Source organism: Tursiops truncatus, chromosome X (assembly GCF_011762595.2).
Source record: "Tursiops truncatus isolate mTurTru1 chromosome X, mTurTru1.mat.Y, whole genome shotgun sequence".
Lineage (NCBI taxonomy): Eukaryota > Metazoa > Chordata > Mammalia > Artiodactyla > Delphinidae > Tursiops > Tursiops truncatus.
In genome coordinates this window covers 108,573,557-108,598,531 of record NC_047055.1, presented here as the reverse complement: position 1 = coordinate 108,598,531, position 24,975 = coordinate 108,573,557, and the positions used below count along the sequence as shown (strand labels likewise).

General features: G+C 43.2%; 1 pseudogene; it reads right to left on the bottom strand.

Annotated features, from left to right (window-relative positions):
* Positions 1 to 2,770: 2,770 nt before the first annotated feature.
* Positions 2,771 to 24,897, bottom strand: LOC101337031 (ferritin light chain pseudogene; annotated as a pseudogene).
* Between the last annotated feature and the right edge of the window lie 78 nt (positions 24,898 to 24,975).

Sequence of the window (24,975 nt, the reverse complement as noted above, 5' to 3'; positions counted from 1 at the left end):
AAAAAAAAGGTAATAAATAAATAAAATAAAATGCTATGATGAATGTGGATAACAGAGAGCTATCAACTATCTGTAAAAAAAAAAAAAATCGGGACTTCCCTGGTGGCACAGCGGTTAAGAATCTGCCTGCCAATGCAGGGGACATGGGTTCGATCCCTGGTCCAGGAAGATCCCACATGCCTCGGAGCAACTAAGTCCGTGCACCACAGCTACTGAGCCCGCGTGCCACAACTACTGAAGCCTGTGCGCTTAGAGCCTGTGCTCCGCAACGAGAAGCCACTGCAATGAGAAGCCCACACACCACAACGAAGAGTAGCCCCTGCTCACCGCACCTAGAGAAAGCCTGCTCACAGCAACGAAGACCCAACTCAGCCAAAAAAAAAAAATCTAGTTTTTAACTAGGAGACCCATGGGTGGGTTTCAGAAGGTCTTTGAACTTTCTAAAGTAGTAGATGAATTTCAGATCATTCTTGAGAACCTGTATGGTGTTTTTGTGTTTTTTTTCTTTTTGAGGGAGGCGAGAAAGCATAGGGTGGCTGAGGGAGGTGAGAAAAAGACCAGAGACTGTTGGGGCCAGGAAGCCATATTTCACCTACCGTACAACTTTCTCATGAAGTGGAGGAAAAGTCACCACCCAGGAAGAGACCACTGTGCGTGTGCCACGTGGGTGGGTGGGACAAGCTAAGCCAGCCTGTGAGACTCATGGGCTGTGGCCCAAAACATTACCCCTGGGAAACTGCACAATAAAACCACCAAGGGAGTTAAAACACTCAAACCAGCTGTTCAAGAACGGCCTTTTCCTTCCTAAACCCTATAGGCCAGATGCCACTTCCCAGCTGTTTCCTTTCATAGTTTCTCTGCTTTTGTGGATCCCTCAAGGGCCTGTTGATGAGTAAGGAATGTGGAGATCAAATGATAGCCCAGCCCATTCGAAAAGGGTAATTCAAGAAGAGCACAGGTCCCCATTGCTGCTGCTTCTGTCTGTCCAACCTACCAATCACCAGGTGAGTTTTCTTTGGAAAGCCACAGACCTAACAATAAGGGCCGATGAAAACCATCCTGGAATTCATTTTAGAAAGAACCACTTTCTCAGAGTGATCTCTTCAGTGAGTTTCCCCAATCCCTGCACATGTGTCCCCTCATCACAAAAATGTTCACTGGCCCTTCTTATTCTGGATGGTGATGTCAGCATTGGCAGTGAGTTTGTTCTGAACTTCTTTCATTAAGCTGTGAGTTTTCTTCCTGAATTATAGCAGATTATTTAATGTAGACAAAGACCTTAGGATCATCATAGTAGACACTCCATCAGTAGGGGCTATGCGCCACGTAAAATAGGTGATATGCTTCCCAGTTTACAGGCAAGGAAATAGGTGTCTGGAGACTAACCAGAATCATCCTGGCTGACGACAGTCAGCCTTTAGAGCAGAGGTTTGTACCCGTGGCTATCCATTAAAGTCACCTAGGGAGATTTCAAAACTAGCAACACATGGAACCACCCCCAGAGATTCTGTTTCATTGGTCTGGGTGGTGTCTGGGCATCCTTCACTTTCAGAAGCTTCCCAGAGGATTCTAATGTGTAACCAGGATTGAGAACCAATACTTTAAAACTTCACTCTCGTCTACAAGCTCGATTTGCCTCTTCCAGACAGCATTTGGTCCAATGGCACAGTTTTACAGATGAGAACACTGAGGTCCAGGGAAGATGAATGATTTTCTTAAGGCATCAGAATTGGAACTAACCATTAAAAAAATCACAATTTATAACCCTTCTTTGCCTCTGCCTCATCTAAACGCAAACTTGATTGAGCATAAGAATCACCTGATTGCTTGTCAAAAATAAAAACTCCCAGGTTCCTCCCCTGGATATTATTATTAAGTAGGTCTGCGGTAGGGTCCAGCTGTCTATAATTTAATAAGTATCCCCGTGGTGAATATAATCTGGCCAGTTTGTCGGTTCTGTATCATTTTTGTTTAAGATTCCACATATAAGTGATATTATGTGATATTTGTCTTTGTCTGTCTGGCTTACTTCACTTAGTTTGATGATCTCTAGGTCCATCCATGTTGCTGCAAGTGGCATATTTCATTATTTTTTAAAACATTTTATTTATTTTTGGCTGTGTTGGGTCTTCGTTGCTGTGCGCGGGCTTTCTCTAGTTGCAATGAGCGGGGCTACTCTTCGTTGCGGTGCGCAGGCTCCTCATTGCGGTGGCTTCTCTTGTGGCGGAGCACGGGCTCTAGGCGCATGGGCTTCAGTTGTGGCTCACGGGCTCTAGAGCGCAGGCTCAGTAGTTGTGGCTCGTGGGCTCTAGAGCGCAGGCTCAGTAGTGGTGGTGCACGGGCTTAGTTGCTCCGCGGCATGTGGCATCTTCCTGGGCCAGGGATCGAATCCGTGTCCCCTGCATTGGCAGACAGATTGTTATTCACTGCGGCAACAGGGAAGTCCCTATTTCATTCTTTTTTTTATGGCTGAGTAATATTCCATTGTGTATATACACCACATGTTCTTTATACATTCATCTGTCGATGGACATCTATGTCGATTCTGAGCTAATGAGATTGTTGGTATTTTCTTTCTTGCTTCCTTCCTTCCTTTCTTTCTTTCTTTTTTTTTTTTTGCTGCAAAAAGCGTTATTGTTTCCATTTGGTCCAAGGCTTGGGAGAGAGCTCCAGGGTGGTTAAAAGCTGCCTAGTGGCTGCAGAGCGGGGCTTCAAGCGGAAGCCCTGACGCCACAGGGGCTCCTCAAAGGCCGCTGGGCTCCGGAAGCTCCTACTCGTGCTGGAGGGCGAGCCTTTCCACGAGGGCCTCGCCCAGGCCCCGCTGGGGACCAGCCGGCCTGCGGAGGTTGGTCAGGTGGGCGCGCATCTTCTGGATGAGTTTCACCTGCTCATCTAGGAGGCGGCTCTCTGGGAAGTCACAGAGGCGGGGGTCTGTGCGGGCAGAGCCCAGGCCGTGCAGGTCCACAAGGGCCTGGTTCAGGTTCTCCGCGAGCACGACGGCTTCCACAGCGTCCTGGGTTTCACCCCACTCATCCTGAGATGCTTCTGCACGTCCTGGAAGAGGGCGCGGCTGCCGCGCTGCTTTTGCATTTTCAAGAGGCGCTGGGCGCCCTCACGCTTCCCCTCGGGCACTTCGCGGAAAAAGTGGCCCAGGCCCTCCAGAGCCGCGTAGTGGCGGTGGAAATAGGAGCCCAGAGAGAGGTAGGTGCGGGAGGCCGGCAGATGCATGTTGACCAGGCGGTTGACGGCGGCTTTATGGAGTTAAGCTCAGAATATGGTGTTGGCGGTCCCGGTGGCCGAGGACATCTGAGCGGCTGGTTCCGAAGGCTGCGAGTGGAACACAGGCTGGAGGTGGTCGGAGGCGGGAGCGAGGGGCGCCCCTGGGTCTGTGCCGTCTACACAACGTTGTAGCAGGAGACGGAGCCGCGGGAGTGCCCAGCACACTGCCTGTTGATATTTTCTAAGCTAAAGAAAATTTTAGATCTTTCACGGTGGTACAAAAAAGAACTTAAATATCATTTTAATGATTTCCCCTGTGTGAAGACATTAAGAAAATGTAACAGCCCTGCTTTATCAAACTCTAGGCTTTAGTTACAATTCCGTAATTCTTATTTTGTTTGGTTGTTTGTTGTTGTTGAAGTGTGTGGTTCTTTACTCAGAAGAACATGGATATTCATTTCAATTTGTAATAAGTTGTGAGCTGAACTCAAATGGTTATAGCTTCCGGAACAGAGAATAAACTGGCTACTACTGTGACCAATTATAATGACATGCCAGTCTGTTCTCTGCTCCAAGTCTGGTGGTTTCCAGTCAGGAAGGGTGAAGCAGCCGCAGTCTTAGGTGGCCAAGCGAAGAGTGTAGCTCGGCAAGCATTTGTCGTAGGACCCCTGATGAACATGTGACTCCACAGGAATGCCCTTAAACTCCACTCTTCGAGGCAGCTTTACTAAGAGGTGCAGTGCAAAGAGCCCTGGAATCCAACTCTGAAAACCTAGGTTCTGAAATATTGTTCTCCCACCTACTTGCTCTAGAACTATGATCAAATCATTTGACTTCTAGGAAGCTCATTTCCACATCTGTAAAGAGAGGGTAATGATATCCGTTCTACCTGTCTAGTGAGGGATATTGGAGTATTATATTAGCTAACATATTCGTTAGCATTTGCCTTGTAACAATCACAAGCCTCTGTGGTATATGACAATAAATATTTGTTTCTCATAGATCTACAGCTTTTAGCTAATCTAGGCTGGGCTTCCTGGGCAACTCTGCCGATGTTGCCTGGATTCACATGGCTGGAACGTTGACCGATCCCCCCAGGGCTGGACAAGCGTGATTAACCCAGATATATCCTTCTCATGGAAATGGCAGGAGTGCAAGATCGCAAGAGAACAAGCCCCATTGTGGAAGCACTTTTACAAGCCTGTCCTGTGTCATATCTATCATTGGTCAAAGCAAGCCACGTGGCTGAACTGAAAATTAAGGAGTGGGCTTGTATACCTGGCCTTTTGATGGAAAGATGTGTAAAGTCACACAGTAAATGGTATGGATACTGGGAAAGATGAAGAAATTGGGTTAATGCAGTCGAACACAGCTGATGCTTATAAAGTGCTATGCAAAATATATTAATGTAATGAAACTTCTGTGATCCGGAATATGTAAATTAACCATATATGAACTAACTTGTGAGTAACTTTTATGGATAGAAGAGAGTATAAGTCAGTTTATATTCCAAATATTTTCCATTTTAGTGGGTTTATAGGTAGCATTATATATAGTGCTTTCGTCAGTTATTGTGCTTCTTAATTGGTAGTGTGGGACACAAGTTTAAATGACTTGGTTGTCCGAGAGAATTTTTTCTTTTCTCCTGGATTGAGATCTTGAAGAAAGCCAGTTGTGTATGTCAGAGTTTCATTTCACACTTTAAAACTATGTTTCTCTGGCTGATTCCAGGGAAGTAGCAAGATCGATTCAAGAGGAGCATGGAATATCCTGATATGTCAGGAAGTAAGGAAGTGATCAGAAAAATGTTAGGGACATGCCACAAGTACAGAGCAGCCAGCTTGAAGGGGCTTCTGCAGGCTGAATCTTAGACAATTTGAGCACCAAAATAATTAATTACAGTACTGAATTATAAACCAATGGAAAAACAGGTATATACATGGATAAATGGGGGAGAAGGGTGGTGGGCTTTTGCTTACAAGGACAATGCCAAGGGTCACTGTGGAGGGAGTCCTAGAGTTGGAAGATTATCATTTTGCAACCATCATAATAAAGCCTCAGTCGGGCAAGAATCATCAATAGATACTAAATGTAGGGGAAGTTTTGATTGGCAGGATATTCCATGGTTGTTAAGTGTCTCCCCAGAGATGGCGCATTAGCAGCAAGGGAAGGAAAAAAATAGTAAGTATACAATGGAAAAATTGGACAACACCTAGTCCAGGTGACCAAAATTAACATCACCAGTGAAGGAGAGATGGATACCATGTAGCTCCAGAGGTGATACCCTGAAAAGGATACATGTCACCTATGTAGTATTTTGACTGAGAATGTATAATCTGAATCCAATCCTGAGGAAATATCAGCTGGACACAGAATGAGGAAAAGGAGGTGGCACAGTATTCTTTCAATGTCAGTGTCATAAAAGGCAAAGGCCGTGGAAGTGTTTGAGATTAAAGGAGTCTGAAAAGACATGACAGCTAAATGGCAACACCTGAGCCTAAACTGAACCGTATACTGCAGGGGAGGTGAAAATACCATAAAGGACATTATTAGGTCAACTGACAAAATTGAAATATGGACAGTAGATTAGGCAAAAACATTGTTCTGACCACGATGAAGTAACAGGGGCCAGATGTACCCTCCTACCTTAAACAACTAAAGAAGCAGAGAAAATGTACGAAACGATGGTTCGCAGACATTAGACGATAGGCAGCACAGGACAGAGATCCCTAAGAGAAGAGACACAAACAAGGGGAACCCTATGATTGCCCCTGTTTACTGCCTGGAGCCAGTTTGCAAACCTCAGTGCAGGGACGGGCAACGCAAACAGAACCCCCAGGTTTCCTGAGTTGCGGAGACATAGTTGAGAATTTGGAGAGGCCACGGTGGCTAGGATTCGCAGGGTGGGGGACCAGAGAGGAGAGTGCTGCCTGGAGACTGAACTCTGGAGGTCTGCAGAGGGGCTCCCTTGAATCGTCCGCTTAGTGCTGATCTGTACATGAGTTTTTTTTTTTTTTTTTTGTACATGAGTTTTTAAGGAAACTAGCTGAGGCCAGGGAAATAATCTCCCAAAAGTATCAAGTGGAAAACTTCTTGGCGATCACACAAGTTTGGGAGTAGTTCATCTTCCCTTTTGCTAGACTGGAGAACCCTTGTACTATGTGGGCATTAGGTAGAGTATTTAGAAAGGTGTTATCTCAATAGTGGGATCGAGCTAGGCCTAGACTAAAGGCTGCTCTGGTCTGATTCAGCGTAACAGAGCTGAAAAGCAAGATTTGAAAGAATCAAATTGTTTCCAAGTAACTTAACTGCATCCCAGAGGAAAGCTCAAAATTATTTACCAAGAATTACAGAATATTACAAAAATTACTTCTAAAAAACCCAGCAGCTAACAATGAACCCAATGTCTGGCATCCATTTAGTCTGTAACTGTACTGTGGTTATGGAAGAGACTAGCTCTACTCTTAGGAAGTACACACAGAAATATTTAGGGATCAAGGGCCATGACGTATGAAATTTGCAAAGAGAGAGGGGTGGAGAATAGGTGAATCTGGGTAAAGGATATACAGGGTTCTTTGTACAATGTTTATTTTTACAGCTTGTGAATTTGAAATTATTTCCAAGTAAGTTAATTCAAAAAAGAAATATAAAAACGATGTTTCTTGTACCTCAGAAACCAGCAGAATCCTATTTGGATCATGCTATGATGGTGCTCAATCTATCCACAAGAATGTGTATAACTTTCAATTATCAACTGCTACAGAGAATTCAAAATAGCATTTAGAGGGGATCCTGCAAAGGCAGCAAACTGGGGAAAAAAGAAGAGAAATATAACAGATAGCTATTTGTTACCATGATGGGCATTTGGAAATTCTTTAAGTGTTGGCTTTTTCCCCTCATCAGCCAATTCCTATATTTTGCTGAAGTGAGGGATTTTCCAATTTGCTTTTCTCCGACCTGTCCTGACATTGCTATCTATCGCGTTCTGGATGAATGGAATCTAGAGCCTTTCTGATGTAGGTGCTGAGGCAATCTGACTTACTGCGCAAGGAAGGAACAGCTTCTAGTGTGAGGCAACCAACGACAGGGAGACCAGTTCCTGGTCTCAGTAGAACACAGCAGTTCCAGGTGGAGACAACAGTTTTCTGCAGCACTTGATGCTACAGTGTTTCCACATGTCCAGTCAAAGGTGGGGGCATGTGAACATTCTGATGGGAACTGGATTTGTCAGAACAATAGGAAATAGACTTAACCAGAGAATTCTGGTTCCTTCTCTTCCTGGATAACCCTCCTGCAATGTGGGTCTAATGTTCTGTTGAGGTCTTCACTGTTCTTATCCTGTGACCAGTTGGAATTATTTTTCTACATCGTGTGATCCTCAGCTGCAAGAAGAAAATCCCTAAGTTTATGCTGCATCAAGGTGATGAAGGTCAATTCCCTGATCAGTCTGGGTTTTGTGGCATCTGTAATATCCTAGCATTGGGGCCTGAGAGAGAGGAGGAAGTGTCACAGGTTTTGAAGCCAATGGAATAGTCCCTATTTCTGCTATTTGGGAATAAATTAGACCGAAGGAAATAGGTTATTAGTGGGGGGGGTGTGTGTGTATATATGTATGTGTGACAGTTCCTGTCTTTAATAGCCCAGGAACTTACCCCTCTAAGATGCCCAGAGAGGTGTTCATTGAACATTTTTCTGTCTCATGGTCTATTGATTTGCTTTAATATGAAACTTCTATTCCCATGTTGGGTCTTTCCTAATCAGAAACATTAAGCAAGCATAAAGTATTAAGTAATTTTCTTTTGGGAAACCATGCAATTTCGTCTCATCTGTAGCTAATGAAAATTTATGATTCAGACAATGTCTTAAAGTTCCAAAAACCATACACAAAAATCACTGACTAAGAACAAAATGGTCAGCCTGGCAGATAAAGAGGTTGTTGAACGGCATTTATAAGATTCTATGCTGCGTGAAGCCCAGGGAGATCTCAACTCTGGCTGCACATTAGAATCATTTGGGGAGCTTTAAAAAATTCTATGACCAGGAAGCCAAACACTGGATTGATTAAATCAGAATCTCTGGAGGTGGCTTGGGTATTAGGAGCTTTTAAAGCTCCCCAGTTATACGTGGAACTTAAAAAATAAAACAGAAGAAATTAATGGGGCTTCCCTGGTGGCGCAGTGGTTGAGAGTCTGCCTGCCGATGCAGGGGACACGGGTTCATGCCCCGGTCCTGGAAGATCCCACATGCCGCGGAGCGGCTGGGCCCGTGAGCCACGGCCGCTGAGCCTGAGCGTCCGGAGCCTGTGCTCCGCAACGGGAGAGGCCACAACAGTGATGAGGCCCGTGTACAGCAAAAAACAAACAAAAAAACAAAACAAATTAATGAATATAACAAAACAGAAACAGACTCACAGATGTAGAGAACAAACTTGGTTACCAGTGGGGAGAGGGAAGGCAGGAAGGACAAGATAGGGGGAGGGGATTGAGAGACGCAAGCTACTATGTATAAAATAAGTAAGCTACAAGGATATATTATACAGCACAAGGAATATAGCCATATTTTATAATAACTATAAGTGGAATATAACCTTTAAAAATTGTGAATCACTATGTTGTACACCTGAAACTTACATAATATTGTACATCAAGTATACCTCAATTAAAAAAAATAAGCTCCCCAGTTCATTCCCACGTGCAGCAGCGAGTATTGAGAACCACTGAGCTAGAGTGATATCTGATTTTCACCTTCACCTTGCGGCAGGTATTTCAAAGAAGAAAACCCAGGGGATGATTTTCCGCAAAAAAAGGAAAATAATGTTTCTTATCGGGTGTCTTAGCCCGTTCACAGAAATGTAGGCTTTTTCTAGCGTGCACCTCAAAACCCCTCTAGTTATTACCGTGTTCCAATGCCGCTTCCACATTTTTATGTATTCTTTTATAGCAGCACCCCACTTCTTGGTACCAATTTCTGTCTTAGTCTGTTCAGGCTGCTGTAACAGAATACCATAGATTGGGTGTGAGAAATAAAATACTGCCTGCCATATCGATAAACAAAGCATGTCACAGTCATCGGGAGGTGAGCTGAGGAGCCCTGAGGGAACTCAGGAAGGAAACAAAGAATACCTGCCATCTAGCAGCCAACGGACTGCAGCCACTCCCCACGGTGAGCCCTGAGGGAACTCAGGATGTGAAAACACAGGATACTGGCCCCAGATAGCTGAGGCGCATATCAAAGGAATGGTTTCAGTGAGCCCAGACTCTTGCATCTTCTCAAACATAGAAAAGTGCTAAATTCCTTAACTTGAGATTTCTAGCTTTCATTAATTAACAGTAATCTTTTGTTCCTACTACCTGCCCTTTGTTGCAAAACTATCATATATCCTAGCTCCCCCCTCACCTCCTCAGAGCAGTTTTTTCAGGGTTACCTGAGATGCTGCCTCCAGGCTTGAAGTCCTCAGTATGTCCCCCGAATAAAACATAACTCTCAACTTTTAGGTTGTGCATTTTTTTTTAGTTGACAGGTGGTTTATAAACGACATGAATTTATTTCTTACAGTTCTGGAGGCTGGGAAGTCCAAGATCAAGGGGCTGGCAGATTTGGTGTCTGGTGAGGGCCTGCTTCTTGATTCGTAGATGGCCATCTTTTCACTATATCCTCACGTGGCAGAAGGGGCCAAGGGGCTTTGGGGGTCTCTTTTATAAATGCACTAATCATATCCCAAAGGCCCCACCTCCAAATACCATCTCAGTGGGGATTCAGTTTCAACATGAATTTTGGTGGGGCATAAACGCTCAGTCTATGGCACTGGGGATGAGAGGAGAGAAGCAAAGGAACGTGAGAATCACCTGCAAAGTTTGTTCAAACCATCCATACTCCTGACCATCCTAGATTAATTCATTCCCTCCTTTTGGAGTCACTGTCAACATTCAATCTTGGAGAAAAGTGTTAAGGATGGTTATATTAGTAGGTTGCTTTTGATAGCAAGTGACAGAAAATGTAACTCAAAATGGCTTAAATAATGAAGGGATTTATAACCCTTGCAAGCAAAAAGTTTACAGACTAGTTTGGCTTTTGGAGAGCCTTGATCCAGTAGCCTAAATACATCAGCAAGGATTTTGTGTCTCCACTCTGCTTTTTGCAGAGTCGTTCAACCTAAAGATGCATCCTGTTGCAGTCTCAAGATGGCTGCAGGCAATACCTAAGGTTCCTTTTTCTTCCTTCACTTCTAGCAGGAGAAAGAGAACTTGCTGCCTTTCCAGCAGCAGTTCTAATATTCACCCTGATTGGCCTAGAGCATGCCACATGCCTACCTGTGAACAAATCATTGTATAGAGAGATGGAGTGCACTTACTGGCTTAGTTTTGCTCAAATGCTCCACCCCCGAGAAATTGATGGCTGTTGGAAGGGAAAGTTGGGGGGTGGGGATGAGGAATTGATGTTGGCAGTGCAGCCAACTGAGGCCATGGGATGGTCTCAAAGGTTAAGTGTGAATATACTTCAGTAATAAAAAAAAAAAATAATGAGACTCATTTCACCCATCCTTACCACCAGTCTTGATAGTTTATAGCAGGAGTTCTCAACCTTACAACTATCGGCATTTGGGGCTAGATTTTGTTCTTGCTATGGGGGCTGTCCCATGCATTGTAGGATGTCTAGCAACATCCCTGGCTTCTACCCCCAAGATGCCAGTAGTACCCTCCACCATCACCACTCTCCCACAGATGTGGCAACCGAAAATGTTTCCAGACATTGCCAAATGTCCTCTGAGGAACAAAATTTCTCTCTTTCCAAACCACCGTTTTATTTATTTATTTTTTATTGAAGTATAGTTGATTTACAATGTTGTGTTAATTTCTGCTGTACAGCAAAGTGACTCAGTTTTATATATATATATATATATATATATATACACACATACACACACACACACATTCTTTTTTATTTTCTTTTCCATTATGGACATTGAACATAGTTCCCTGTGCTATTCAGTAGGACATTCTTGTCCATCCATTCTATATGTAATAGTTGGCATCTACTAACCCCAAACTCCCAGTCCATCCCTCCCCCACCCCCTTGGCAACTACAGGTCTGTTCTCTATGTCTGTGAGTCTGTTTCTGCCTTGTAGATAGGTTCATTTATGTCATATTTTAGATTCCACATATAAGTGATATCATACGGTATGTGTCTTTCTCTGTCTGACTTACTTCATTTAGTATGATAATCTCTAGACCCATCCATGTTGCTGCAAATGGCAATATTTCATTCTCTTTTATGTCCGAGTAGTATTCCATTGTATATATGTACCACATCTTCTTTATCCATTCATCTGTCGCTGGACATTTAGGTTGTTTCCATGTCTTGGCTATTGTGAATAGTGCTGCTATGAACATAGGGGTGCCTGTATCTTTTAAACCACTGTTTTATGGTTGAACCTCCTAGATAAAAATCTCTATCGCAGAAGCAGAGATCAGTTTTCCTCCGTTTCTCCAAGGTTTAGGAAAATAATTTAAACTATAGCATGAAGAAATAAGTTAGATGTAAAGCAGAATCCCACCATTACACATGTGCATTAAGTATTAAATTTATTCCTGTATTACTATGTTATTCTTTACTGGAATTCTTTTTAAAAATGTTCTCACATGTTTGAAGTGAAGCCTATCTGCGATGAAAAGTGTTACTAGATCACTTTTCAGGATTCCTCCTAAGCATCAGTTTGTAAGATTTCTCAGCCTCTTTCAGAGGAGAAGCATTGCACTGAATATTTGTAAATATCAATATTTGTAAATATTATAAACGTGGATGCTTCATTTTGGGTCACACTTTTGAGTAGCAAAAAACTATAATTTGGCAGAATTCATTTGGGGACCTTTGGGCTCTGTTGGGCTCAACTTAGCTCCATGTGTCTTCTCATTCTGGAACCCAAGCTGGAGAGCAGATACTATCTGGAGCTGTTCTCATGGTGGAAGGCAGAAGGTCAAAAAGGGGAACAAAGCCATATCGAGAACAGCATGAGAGCTTGTATTAGGATGTGGTATAAGTCATAACTGTCCATGTTCCATTGGCTAAGGCAAGTTACATGACCAAGCCCCAAGTCTGTGGTGTGGGGGCATTCCTACGTGTTAGAAAACACAGGGTGATAAGTGTTGCAGAGCATACACAAGTGGCTCAAAGGAGCTAGTTCTACCTGGGAGAGTCAAGGAAGACCTCAGAGAGAATATGATGGTTAAGCCAGAGTTTGAAGGATAAGTAGAAGTTCTCAACAAACCAGGAATGGGGACCAAGGTGGGAGAGAGGGCATTCAAGACAAGGGAAGAGTGTAAAGCAGAGAGGTACCTATTCTCCAAAGAAGATCTCTATAATCACATGGAAGGATGCTCAGCATGATTAATCATCGGGGAAATGCAAATCAAGCCCACAGTGTGATAGCGCTTCACCCCCACTAGGATGTCTCTCATCAAAAAAGCGGATAGTAATAAGAGCTGGTAAGATCGTGCAGAAACTGGAACCTTCATACACTGTTCTTGGGAATGTAAGATTATATAGCTACTTTGGAAAACAGCCTGCTAGTTCCTCAAAAGGTTAAACATGGAGTTAGCGTATGATCCAGCACTTCCACTCCAAGATACAGGTACTATGTTTTTTACAAATTAAAGTTTGTGGCAACCCTGTGTTGTCAGATGACGGTTAGCATTTTTTAGCAATGAAGTATTTTTCAATTAAGGCATGTCCATCTTTTTAGACATAATGCTATTGTGCATTTAATAGACTACAGTATAGTGTAGACATAACTTTTATATGCACTGGGAAACCAGAAGATTCATGTGACTCGCTTTATTGTGGTATTCAATTTATTGTGGTGGTCTGGAACCCAACCTGCAATATCTCCAAGGTATGCCTGTGTATACCCAAGACAACTGAAGACGTATTTTCACACAAATATTTGTACATGAATGATTCATAGCTGCATTATTCATAATAGCCAAAAAATAGAAAGAAGCCAAATGTCCATCAACTGATGAATGAATAAATACAACGTGGTATATCCATACAATGGAATATTATTTGTCAATAACAAGAAATAAGGTACTAATACATGCTATATCATTATGCAAATGAAAGATGCCAGACACAAAAGGCTAAATACATGATTCCATTTATGTGAAATGTATAGAACAGGCAAATCTATAGAGAAAAAATTGTATATTGATGATTGCCTAGGGCTGAGAGGGGATTGGAGAGAAATGGGGAGTGACAGCCAGTGGGTAAGGGGTTTCTCTTGGGGCTGACGAAAATGTTCTAAAATCAATGTGGCAATGGTTACACAACTTTGTAGATATACCAAAAACCATTGGATTAGACACTTTTGTGGGTGAATTGTATGGTACGTGAATTATATCTCAGTAAAACTGTTAGCAAAAAATCTTCCACATGGTAAGGCGCAGAGGCACAGGACCATAGTGTAGTCCAAGAACCTAAGCAGATTGGCATAACTATTACAGAATGGGAATGGGTACATCTAGGAAGGCAGGTAAGGATCAGATCATAGAGGATCTGAGGGCAGCTTGGAGCAAGAAGAACATTTTAGGAATATTAACTCATATGTGGAGACTGGGTTTGAAGGAAAAGGATGCAAAGAGGATGGGTAGTTAAGACTACTGCAGCAGATCCAATATTAGTTCACCAGGGCTGAGTCAGAATGATGGTGGCAGGGATGTAGAAAGGGAAGAGAGAATCCAAGAGATTTTTAAAAATATTTATTTATTTATGTATTTATTTAGGCAGGCTGTGCCAGGTCTTAGTCGCGGCACGTGGACTCTTAGTTGCAGCGGGCATGCGGGATCTAGTTCCCCGACTAGGGATCAAACCCGGGCCCCCTGCATTGGGAGCTTGGAGTCTTACTCACTGGACCACCAGGGAAGTCCCTCCAAAAGATTTTTATGAGGCCAAAATAATAGGATTTTGTGGGCAGGGAAGAAGGAAGGGAAGGATCTTTCTTACACATTCTTTTGTCCCCAGCAACTTAAAATGTCTGACACAAAACAGTGCCCAATAATGTTTAGTGAATTAATGAATGAATGAAGTGGATGGTTACAATTTCAGAGTTTCTGTTACCCGATAGAGAACTTTGGGACACAGCAAAGTATTTTGCGGGGTGAGCTCAGGACTGTAACATTTAGAGAAAGGATACTTTTCGTATGAGGGGAATGGCTATTTCAGGGAGAGAAAGAAAATAATGGTAAATCCAAAGGTATACTTCATCTCTCTCAGTTTCGCCTACGGCCAGCCTGCTGTGCGCCTGTGGGATTTTTTTTTAATGAAGAATTATAAAAAGCCAGTAAACTCCACCTAACGTTGGTGCCTTCAGGCTTTTGTACCCATTAGCCAAGTAGACAGAGTCTACTCCCACATGTAAGACAGAACACAGCATGCTTTACAATATGTATTGACCAGATAAATATTTTAATGAGGCTCAGTAACTAAGATACAACCACCAGAAACCGCTTAGATAATTTTATTCATTTCCTCCTGGTCAGCTATGGCCCCCCTACTCCACTATGATACCTCCTTAGGTGCTCACACTGGAAGATCTAGCTTTCATATACTATAGCTTTGAGTTAAAAGTTGTGACCTAATTTCCAAGCAGAGCAGAAGAATCCTCTCTGGAGATGGATTACGTACAAGGAGATGAGGCGTTTATGTTTGTAATAACAGCATGCCTCCACAGGAGACTGTGCTCTATCTAATGATCGAAGAACAACTTTTGTTTGTGCATTTGCAGGGGTAGGGTGGGGAGGATTGCACATTTGCTTTATTCTGAGCCATCGTCAACCTATTGGCTATGACAAGGTGACTTCCTATGGACTTCCTTTCCCTGCTTCAGTAAGAGAAGCTTATGGATGAGTAATGGAAAATTCTGCATTTGCCTAGTATTTGAAGTATTGACAAGGTAGTCCTGGGTCTAAGCTTGTGGGTAGTACTTGGGCTTACTTATGACAAAAGGAAAGAATGCAAGGAGTATCTGGGGGTCTCCCTAGGGACCAGTTGCTAATTAAAGTGATCGAAACCAAGCACGACAGTCAGGGACATTGTAGAAGAGGTGACTTTTGACCAGGTAAGCCTTCTGAAGAAAGATTTCTTCTTTCTTTTTCTATCAAATGGTCTTTAAAGTACCACCGGCAAACTTGGAATGTGAACCAGGGTGTGGATTTGAGTAGTAGTGAAAAATAATGTTGAGTCTTTTCCAGGGCTAAGGTTCTGGTTCAGGAACTTGTGACCATCTAGAAAGACCTGTCTGTCTCTCAGTGGAATCATCCTGTCCCCTTTGGGAAGTGAAACCCCATCTGGAGTGACTCTGCCCTCATTTGGGCTATTCATGTCTTTGGAGCTCCTGGGGTGTCCCCTGATGCGGCTCAACCCCTAAGGGTTGTGGTCTGAAGATGTTTTCACATTGAGTGTGCTCCTTGGACACCCCAAAAATTCAGCTGTACTTACTGCTATATACCCATCGTTTCTGAGCTAACACAGGGATCAAACTGGCAAATCAGACTTACAAGAATCACACATCTTACCCAGCATCAAGCTTTACTGATAATTTCAAGGGTACAGGTAATGAGCACAGACAAAGCAATGGGAAGTCAGGGACTACCAGTGCAGCTCTCCTGGCCCTTTCTTGCCACGTTAAGACACATACCAGGTCAGATTTAACATATAAGATCTCTAAGCAATGTCAAAGTCATCACTTACAAGAAAAGAAAGCTACTTTGGTGATGGTATGTCTCCATTTTTTCTACTCTGATTGTTACATAACTTACATTTTCCAGGGAGCCGTGCCCCATAAATACGTATGTTCCAGGTTTGTTTACCACAAACAATGCCAGACAAACCAAGTACATCCTCCTCAGAGTATTCCATAGATAAAGACTGTCCTACTATTGGAGTGTTTGCTAGGAGGTCTGTCATTAGCATGTGTACAAGGAGATCTGACTGGCTCAATTTCTTTCCTTCCCAGACAGTAGTCCTTCAATAGAAGGAAAGGCTAGAGTGCACTCTTCTGCTTTCCTTCCCAGATTCCAAGGGACAGGAATGGGATGCAGAGTGTCTTCTGTGTCTGTTTATAGCTGCCCAGATTGTGGAAGGTCTGGGGCACTGGGGGAAATGCATGTTTTGAAGTTGGACGTATAGACAAATGAAGCTCAAACCTCAGTACTTCCCCTTTCTGGGTTACGTTAAAGAAGTCATTACAGGGCTTCCCTGGTGGCGTGGTGGTTGAGAGTCCGCCTGCTGATGCAGGGGACACGGGTTCGGGCCCCGGTCCTGGAAGATCCCACATGCCGCGGAGCGGCTGGGCCCGTGAGCCGTGGCCGCTGAGCCTGCGCATCCGGAGCCTGTGCTCCGCAAAGGGAGAGGCCACAACAGTGAGAGGCCCGCATACCACAAAAAAAAAAAAGAAGTCATTACAGCTCAGTCACTTTATCTGAGGACTGGGAATATTATCTACCTCACTGGTTTGTTGTTATACCTACATGAGTCTTTTTGTGTGAAAATACTTCTTAAACCATAACAAGCTATGTCCATGTACTGTATTATTGCTGTTGTCAGTGAGTGTCTGCAGTCCTTTCTGTTTGGGTGTTCATTTGTGGCCTGTGCCGAGGTTGGTGGCTCTGGACTCTGAGTGCAAAGCCTCTGGTTAATGCTCTGGGTCGGCATCATGGCGTCCTGGATGACAGGAATCCTTTGTTTTGAAAACCTAACCTGGATCCTGGATCTACTCTTATAACACCACATTTTTCATTATATTTCTTCTCACTGTGTGCAGTTATATATTTTATAGAAACAGTAACAGTTAACATCACTGAGCATTTACTACATGCTAAGTACTCTTCTGTGCACTTGAAATGTAATATCCCATTTAATCCTTCCAACAACCCAATGAGCTCATTATTTTTCCTTTTTAATAATAGATTTTAATGATTACAGAAATAAAGTTGTAGTATGTGTTCAAAATGCTATGTTCTGTTTTGGTCAATTAGTAATAGATTGTGAGAATTTTTCTGTTACAGTCACCATGGTTATCTTTTAAAAAGCTGTTGGACTTTTAGGCTGTCTCTAATTTTTCATAGGGATAAATAAAACTATAAAGGACATGTTTGTGCATAAAAATTGTCTTTTATCTAAATATGTCTTTTTTTTACATAAATGTATTTATTTATTTTTGGCTGCATCGGGTCTTCGTCGCTGCGCGCAGGCTTTCTCTAGTTGCGGCGAGCGGGGGCTACTCTTCGTTGTGGTGCGCAGGCTTCTCATCGCGGTGGCTTCTCTTGTTGCGGAGCACGGGCTCTAGGCACATGGGCTTCAGCAGTTGTGGCACGCGGGCTCAGTAGTTGTGGCTCGCGGGCTCTAGAGCACAGGCTCAGTAATTGTGGTGCACGGGCTTAGTTGCTCTGAGGCATGTGAGATCCTCCTGGACCAGGGCTCGAACCCGTGTCCCCTGCATTGGCAGGCGGATTCTTAACCACTGCGCCACCAGGGAAGCCCTAAATCTGTCTTTTAGCTTTGTTCCTATAGTTATTTCCCAACTTTTTATGGAACTGTTATGTACATGTAGAAGAGTTCACATGAATGTTCAGCCCAGTGAATTTTCACAAAGTGAGCACATTCGTGTAACCAGCAGACAAAGAAGAAACACAGTATTACCTGAACCCCGGAGTCCCCCTCATGTCTCCTTCAGGTAACCACTATCCTGACTTTTGACCCCATAGATTTCATTTTCCCTCTTTTTGAACTTTACGTAAATGGAGTCATACAGCGTGTACCCTTGTGTTTGGCTTCTTTCATTCAACATTCACCCACGTTGTGTGCAGTTACAGTTGGTTCATCTCAGAGAGGGTCGGTATTATTATTAATCCTACTTAATAGATGAGAAAACTGAGTCCCAGAGAGGTTAAGTGAACTTGCTCAGAATAGCAAGTGGCAGAGCTGGCATTTGAACCCGAGTAGTTTGAAGTCACTCTACTAACCATTATGTTATGCTGCTCCTATTTATTTCATGTCCGCCTCCTCCACTATACTGTAAGCTGCAGTTTTTACTCAGCACCTAGCATTTAGCACGTACCACATAATCCATAAATATTTCCTGAGTGGATGAATACGGATGAATGAATGAATATCAGATAGGGCTGCTTCTGCAATTCAGTGTTTTTGCCTAGGTTGCTAGAAGTGCGTGAGAAGGTTCTGTATCTTCCTTTCGTTCACCTTGATTATGGACTTCTCAGAGTCACTCCCACCACCTGTGGTCTCGGCCCCCTGTTATCCATTCTGCAGCAGACCCCTGTTGAAGAGAGATTTGCTTCTGTGTCTAGAGCTTGGAGAGTTCCTGGGCCTCATCTTGTCTTCCCACATGAGGGAGACTCAAGGGTAGTACCACTTGAGAGCTGCTCTGGGTGTTGGAATGACCCCTCTACAAATTCCTGCCTCTACAAGTCCCAGCGCAGTTAGAAATGATTATTGCCCTTTTTTTTCAGTACGCGGGCCTCTCACTGTTGTGGCCTCTCCCGTTGCGGAGCACAGGCTCCGGACGTGCAGGCTCAGCGGCCATGGCTCACGGGCCCAGCCGCTCCGCGGCATGTGGGATCTTCCAGGACCGGGGCACGAACCCGTGTCCCCTGCATCGGCAGGCGGACTCTCAACCACTGCGCCACCAGGGAAGCCCGATTATTGCACTTTTAACCCTAAACTTCCTGTGCAGAATTTCGACGTCCATGGACAGCTGGTCTCCTGAAATTCACAATAACTGTTTTGGTCTGGTTTTCTCTTTCTTTGTCTATCAGTAAATCTTGTCCGTATAATATCCTTGAGGCGGGGACATTTAGAAACTGCTTTCAGCTCTATTCCATCCAAAACAATGTGAGGTTGACCGTAGGGTTTGTACATCCCAAGCTTGATCAGGATGAGTGGTAAGACTTCAAGGAACAGCCTACCCTCTCCTCTGAAAATTGCCTTCAGAGAAATTGTTTTAAACCAACTGTCTTAAAGCCCATAAATGATCACTAGGGAATTTCCAAAACCAAGAGAAGGGGTCACTTTCTCCAATATCAGATTTCTTCCAGCACTCTGAAGCCTGGTGCTATAAAATAATAATAAAAAAATAAATATAGCAACAATTCTTTGTATTATTGGAGAACACTTTTTCTTAGAACATTTTAGCCATTATTGTGACAATTCTGTGTACTGGGCAGAAGTAAACTACTTAGATGGAGAAAACCATCCCAAGAGTTAATGCCCGTCTAATGGTCTTATTCTCAATGTTTTCTCCTTATTAGACGAACACTATATTCAAAACAGGAAATACATATTTTGAAGAACATTCTTGAGAGTATTAAAAGAAAGCTGATTATTTGCACTTCTTCTGGTCTAGGATGGGAGTTAGCAAACTTCCTCTCTGAAGGACCAGATAGTAAATATTTTAGGCTTTGAGGCCCATACAATCTCTGTCACAACTATCCTAGCCTGCCCTTCTAGTGTAAAAGCAGCTGTAAACAATATATAAATGGATGGGCATGGCTGCATTCCAATAAAACTTTATTTACAAAAGCAAGGGCAAGCTGTATTTAGCGCACAGGCCATAATTTGCTGATCCCTTGTCTGGGAGATCTGACAGAAAAAATTAATCCAGGGAGCAAAATCTTTGTAAAACTTAAGTGGAGAAGTAGATATCTTCCTTAAGATTGATAAATCTTTTATAGAAATATTTATGTTGTCCGTGGTGCCCTAAATAAAACAGTTGAACGTGATAAAGAATGATTTCAAATGAGGATATGTGCGGAAAAGAGTTCACATAGCAGGCCTGACTGCAGTCCTTTGGAAAGCCTGCTTAGGTTGCCTGCTAAAGGCCTGCTTAGGCTGGCTGTTGAATGGCATCTGGAAACTTCGATTGTGGAGAGAGTTCCCACTCTTAGCTGATAAGACTAGCTCACTGTGCCTGCACTGTACGAACAACATGGTTTATGCTGAACACCTGCTTTCCTTCCAAGAATCGAGAATTTTTATACCTGCTAGGCCGAGGCTGCCTGTGTGACCAGCCTCCAGTTAAAAAACCAGCTTCCAATAGAAAAAAGTTCTGTGAGTTCTAGTGAATAATCAAACCTAGGGGTGGCCTTGGGTACCTCCCAACACAGATACATTCTTTTCTACCTTGTCCACTTAATATAGTCTCCCTTCAGATATGAATCATTGTTAAAGAAAAGTATATTCCAGACCCTCAGGATAGGTATAGGGCCCACTGGAGGAGAGAGATTGGATTCCACTCCACATATGGCATGGGCAAGTGGGAATTTATAGCCAAGGAGCAGGGTGGAAGGTCAGTGGATAGAAAATTACTAAGAGAAAACATCAGGGGTAAGGGTGGGGGGGGGGGGTTCTAGCTCAACTGACCTAATAGGATTCTTTACTGAAAACAAGGCAGGGTGGTCAGACATTACCTGGGGGATGGTGGAGGATGAGGAACCTGATCATATATTGAGGGCGATCAGATATCCAGGGGAGGGAGTTCTGGTTAAACTGATTGAGCAGGGTTCTTGCCAAAAATAGGTTCTACAAGAAAGTGTGCAGATGGGCCTAGGAGAAGGTTCAAGAGCCTGACTGAAGTTTGGTCAAGCGAAGAATGTCTGTCACCATCAACTTTTAATTATGGAGATGTTCCTGGTCACAGTGACAAACCCTGGGTTTAGCAAAGTAGGAGGTTTGCAGAATCCTGAGCCACGAGGGTATGAGAAATTGCAAGGCAGTGCGTGGTCAGGGCCCCACTAAAAGGAACCGAGCAGCTACTTACTGGAAAACTGGTCCAAATCAGCAGAAAAATGGCTTCATGATGCAACTGTGACTTTTTGCAGCCTATGTATAACTCAACTGCATATCTGGGGTCAACATAACAGACTTGATGGGTAAACACAGTTCCTAAAAACCACAACCAGACTTGGGGTTCCGTAAATGGCCTGTGCCCGGCTTCATTACAATGAACCAATCTTGAACTGACAAACTTGGTCTTGTTCAACCAGTCATCCTTTATGAAACTTTCTCGGTTTGATTTTTATAAGTCCCACCCTTGCTTTTGGTCTGAGAGGGTCTCCGTGGGAGCTGTACTCCCTTGTGTAGTCCCTAAATATAAGTAAATCCTCAATACTTTAATTGTCTCTGAATTATTATTTGATAGTTTGAAGACTCCATCCCATAGGACTTAATCCTGCTGTGTTCGATCAGGTTTCCCCTCTCTTGTTCAGAAGTAAATTCACCTTAATACTATGTCTCAGAACTTCCCTGGCGATCTAGCGGTTAAGACTCCACACTTCCAGTGCAGGGGGCGCGGGTCCAATCCCTGGTCGGGGAACTAAGATCCCACATGCCGCATGGTGTGGCAAAAAAAACCTATGTCTCAAAGTCTTTATATTTCCTTTATCATCAATTACGTCAAAGGTTGGGTACAGGGAAGCCTGGGATGATCTGAATCATGCAGATATCACTGACTGGAAAAATCAAGGAAACCACCAAGATGAACACATACAACAAAAGAGAGGAAGACAAAATCCAAAACTTGTGAAAAAAACCTAAAGTTGTTCTTTTCCACATCTTAAGATAAAAGCTGTTTCTCTAGGACCCAAGAAAATATTGCAGGGAGAGAGAAACTTTTCCTATATGCTTTTACGTTCAGTAGCTGGGGCCTGCTAATTAAACTGACAATAGACATTGACAGGAGAAAAGGTTTATTACATATGCACATGAGGGCCTCACAGAAAAGGAAGTAAAGACCCCAGCAGGCACTTAGATCCAGGGGCTTATATTCCATTTTAACAAGGGGTGATAAGTTTGTGGAGAAGTGATAAGACAAAGAACAAGGGGTTTGGGATTCCAGGGGCAGTAAATTGTGGGCAGGTAAAATATATGGGAGAAACAAGTGGAAGATAAAAGCTGTTTAGTAAGGTTTGTTATGCGGACCCATCTTGGGACTGAGGTTCTGTGTCAGGTGATAATGGTGGTTTTCCTCTTCCTGGTGTGGGAGAGGGGAGTGGGAACACTTTTACAAGGAGAAATTTGTGCTCTGCTTCTAGGCAGATAGGAAGAGGGCAGAGAGTTCTTTCTGCATTTGTTGCTTCTTAACTGCCTTTAGCTCAAAATAATCCTTATGTCAAGGTGGCATATTTAGGGGTGGCATTTTCTTTTTATTTTTAATATTTATTTATTTGGCTGTGCCAGGTCTTAGTTGTGGCACGCGGGATTTTTAGTTGCAGAATGCGAACTCTTAGTTGCGGCCTGTGGGATCTAGTTCCCTGACCAGGGATGGAACCTGGGCCCCCTGCATTGGGAGTGCAGAGTCTTAGCCGCTGGGCCACCAAGGAAGTCCCACAGATGTGGCATTTTCTGATCCCCTTCTGCTTATGAATTAGTTGTAGGTCTTCACTCCTGGAAGGCGATTTAAATTGTAGTTTTACGTTTATGCCTCTTAAAATAAATGGTCCTTAACTTAAAACCCCCTTTCTAAAAAACCAGATGACATTCCCCATCTCCCCCTCCCCAACGTATTTGCTTGGCAAAGGTCTCGAGCACCCCATCCAAACCCACTTTTCTTTATGTTTGCTCTGCTCCCCCCACCCCTTTTATACTCAGTCTTCAGATTTCACATCCCTCCCCTCAAAACTTGCCCTGTCCTCCAAATGGTTGGAGCTTCACAAAGGGTTTGAGAGCCCAGGAAATAGCATAAATTCCTTACAGTAAAACAGTAGATTTTAATGGAAAAAATGTTATTTTCTGGGGTCTGAAAAGCAACCGCAGGCCTCTCCTTTGTGAGGCAAAAGCAATTTAAGATTCCAATTAAAGACCTTTCCAGTCCATGAACAGATGCATGGATAAAGAAGTTGTGGTATATATATGCACAATGGGATATTATTCAGCCGTGAACAAGAATGAAATCCTGCCATTTGCGACAACATGGATGGAACTGGAGGGTATTATGCTAGGTGAAATAAGCCAGACAGAGAAAGACAAATACTGTATGATTTCACTTATATGTGGAATCTAAAACAAACAACAAACAAACAACCCTAAACTCATAGAAAAAGATATCAAATATGTGGTTACCAGAGTGGGGGATGAGGGGAGGGGGAGTTGGAGGAAGGTGGTCAAGAGGTACAAACTTGCGGTTATAAGGTAGATAAGTACTAGGGATGTAAGGTACAACCTGATGGCTATAGTTAACACTGCTGTGTGGTATATAGGAAAGTTGTTAAGAGTAAACCCTAAGGGTTCTTAACATAAAGTAAAAAACCTTTTTTTCCTTTTTCTTTTTTTCTTTTGTACCTATTTGAGATGATGGATGTTAACTAAAATTATTGTCGTATGGACCCTGTTCAGGCCCTATCCTGGGTCAAGGCTCTCTGCTTCGGCAGGGGAGGGTTCTTTTTCCGCTCAGGTTAGAGCAGCCGAGTAGTAACAAAACTGAGCTGAGATCGACTCAGCACAAGCTTTATTCAGTGGCCAAAGAATGGAGAAGGGGAACTAAGTTCACAGGTCATCTTCTTGCCCACCTGGTGAGAGGGATTTAATTTTAAAGAGTGAAGACACAGGGAGGAGGAGTGAGGCCAGTGGTGGGGAGGCATATGCATTAGTCTACTGGGGAAGGGGCAGGGCTTTTTCCGAGGGAGTGGGCGCCACTCCCTTTGTATCCTTTTTTGATCCTTAATGTCTGGTCATGGCCACCAGTAGGCATATCATTTAAATATGCTAATGTAGTAAAATCAGCAAATAATGAGACTCAGGGTCTGTTGGAGGTCAGATTCGTTGCTGTCTTGGTCCCAGCTGGTTCCATCTCGTTGTGTTTTTTGTTTGTTTGTTTTTGTAGCTTCCTTTCTTATCTCTGGACCCTTTAATTTAAAGATTATGTTAACTCCTGCTAAAGGCAGTGGTTGGTGGGTTTTGAGCAAAGACCTGGACAGCTCGGGCAATAATTTCACAATATATGTGAATCAAATCACTGTGCTATATACCTTAAACATATACAGTGCTGTATGTTGATTATATCTCGATAGAACTGGGTAGGGGAGGAAAGAGTTTACACTCTGCAAGCACCAAAAACAAAAAACAAAAAAGGACCTTTCCTTTGTCAAATGTTTCCACTGTTGTCACCCTACCCTACCACTTTACCACAAAGTACTTCTGGGTCTACCTGGATTTTGTTTAGAGCTGCCTTGAGTCACTTATGTAAATGGAAGAACCTAACCCTCAATCCTAATCCCAGGGCTTTCCTCTAGTTAGGAATTGACTACATTATTTTGATGCCTCGTTTCTTTTTACTTATTCAACATGTAAGAAATGTTTATTGATCACCTAACTGTGGTACAGTCATTAGAGATGCAGAGGTGAACAAGAAATAGTCCCTGTCTTTGAGATGCTTCCAATATAGGGACAAAAAAAAGCAAGCAATTTTGACAGTATGTACACTAATGGGGTAATTCAGTCACGTTATAAGAACACACTAGAGGAGCGCTCATCTCAATATTAGGCACTGCTAAACAGTCTGAAGCAGAGAAACTTGCTTTGTTTCCATTTTTCAAAATCACTGTCATGAAGACCTCTATATTTGGCTGACCTGATCCATTGTATTCTAGTACATCATAGATGACTTCTTCCATGACTCCTAGACCAGTGAATAATGGTGGATGCAGTAGTTCACGGAGGCTTCTTTGTTCTCAGAGTTCCCCTCATTCTAC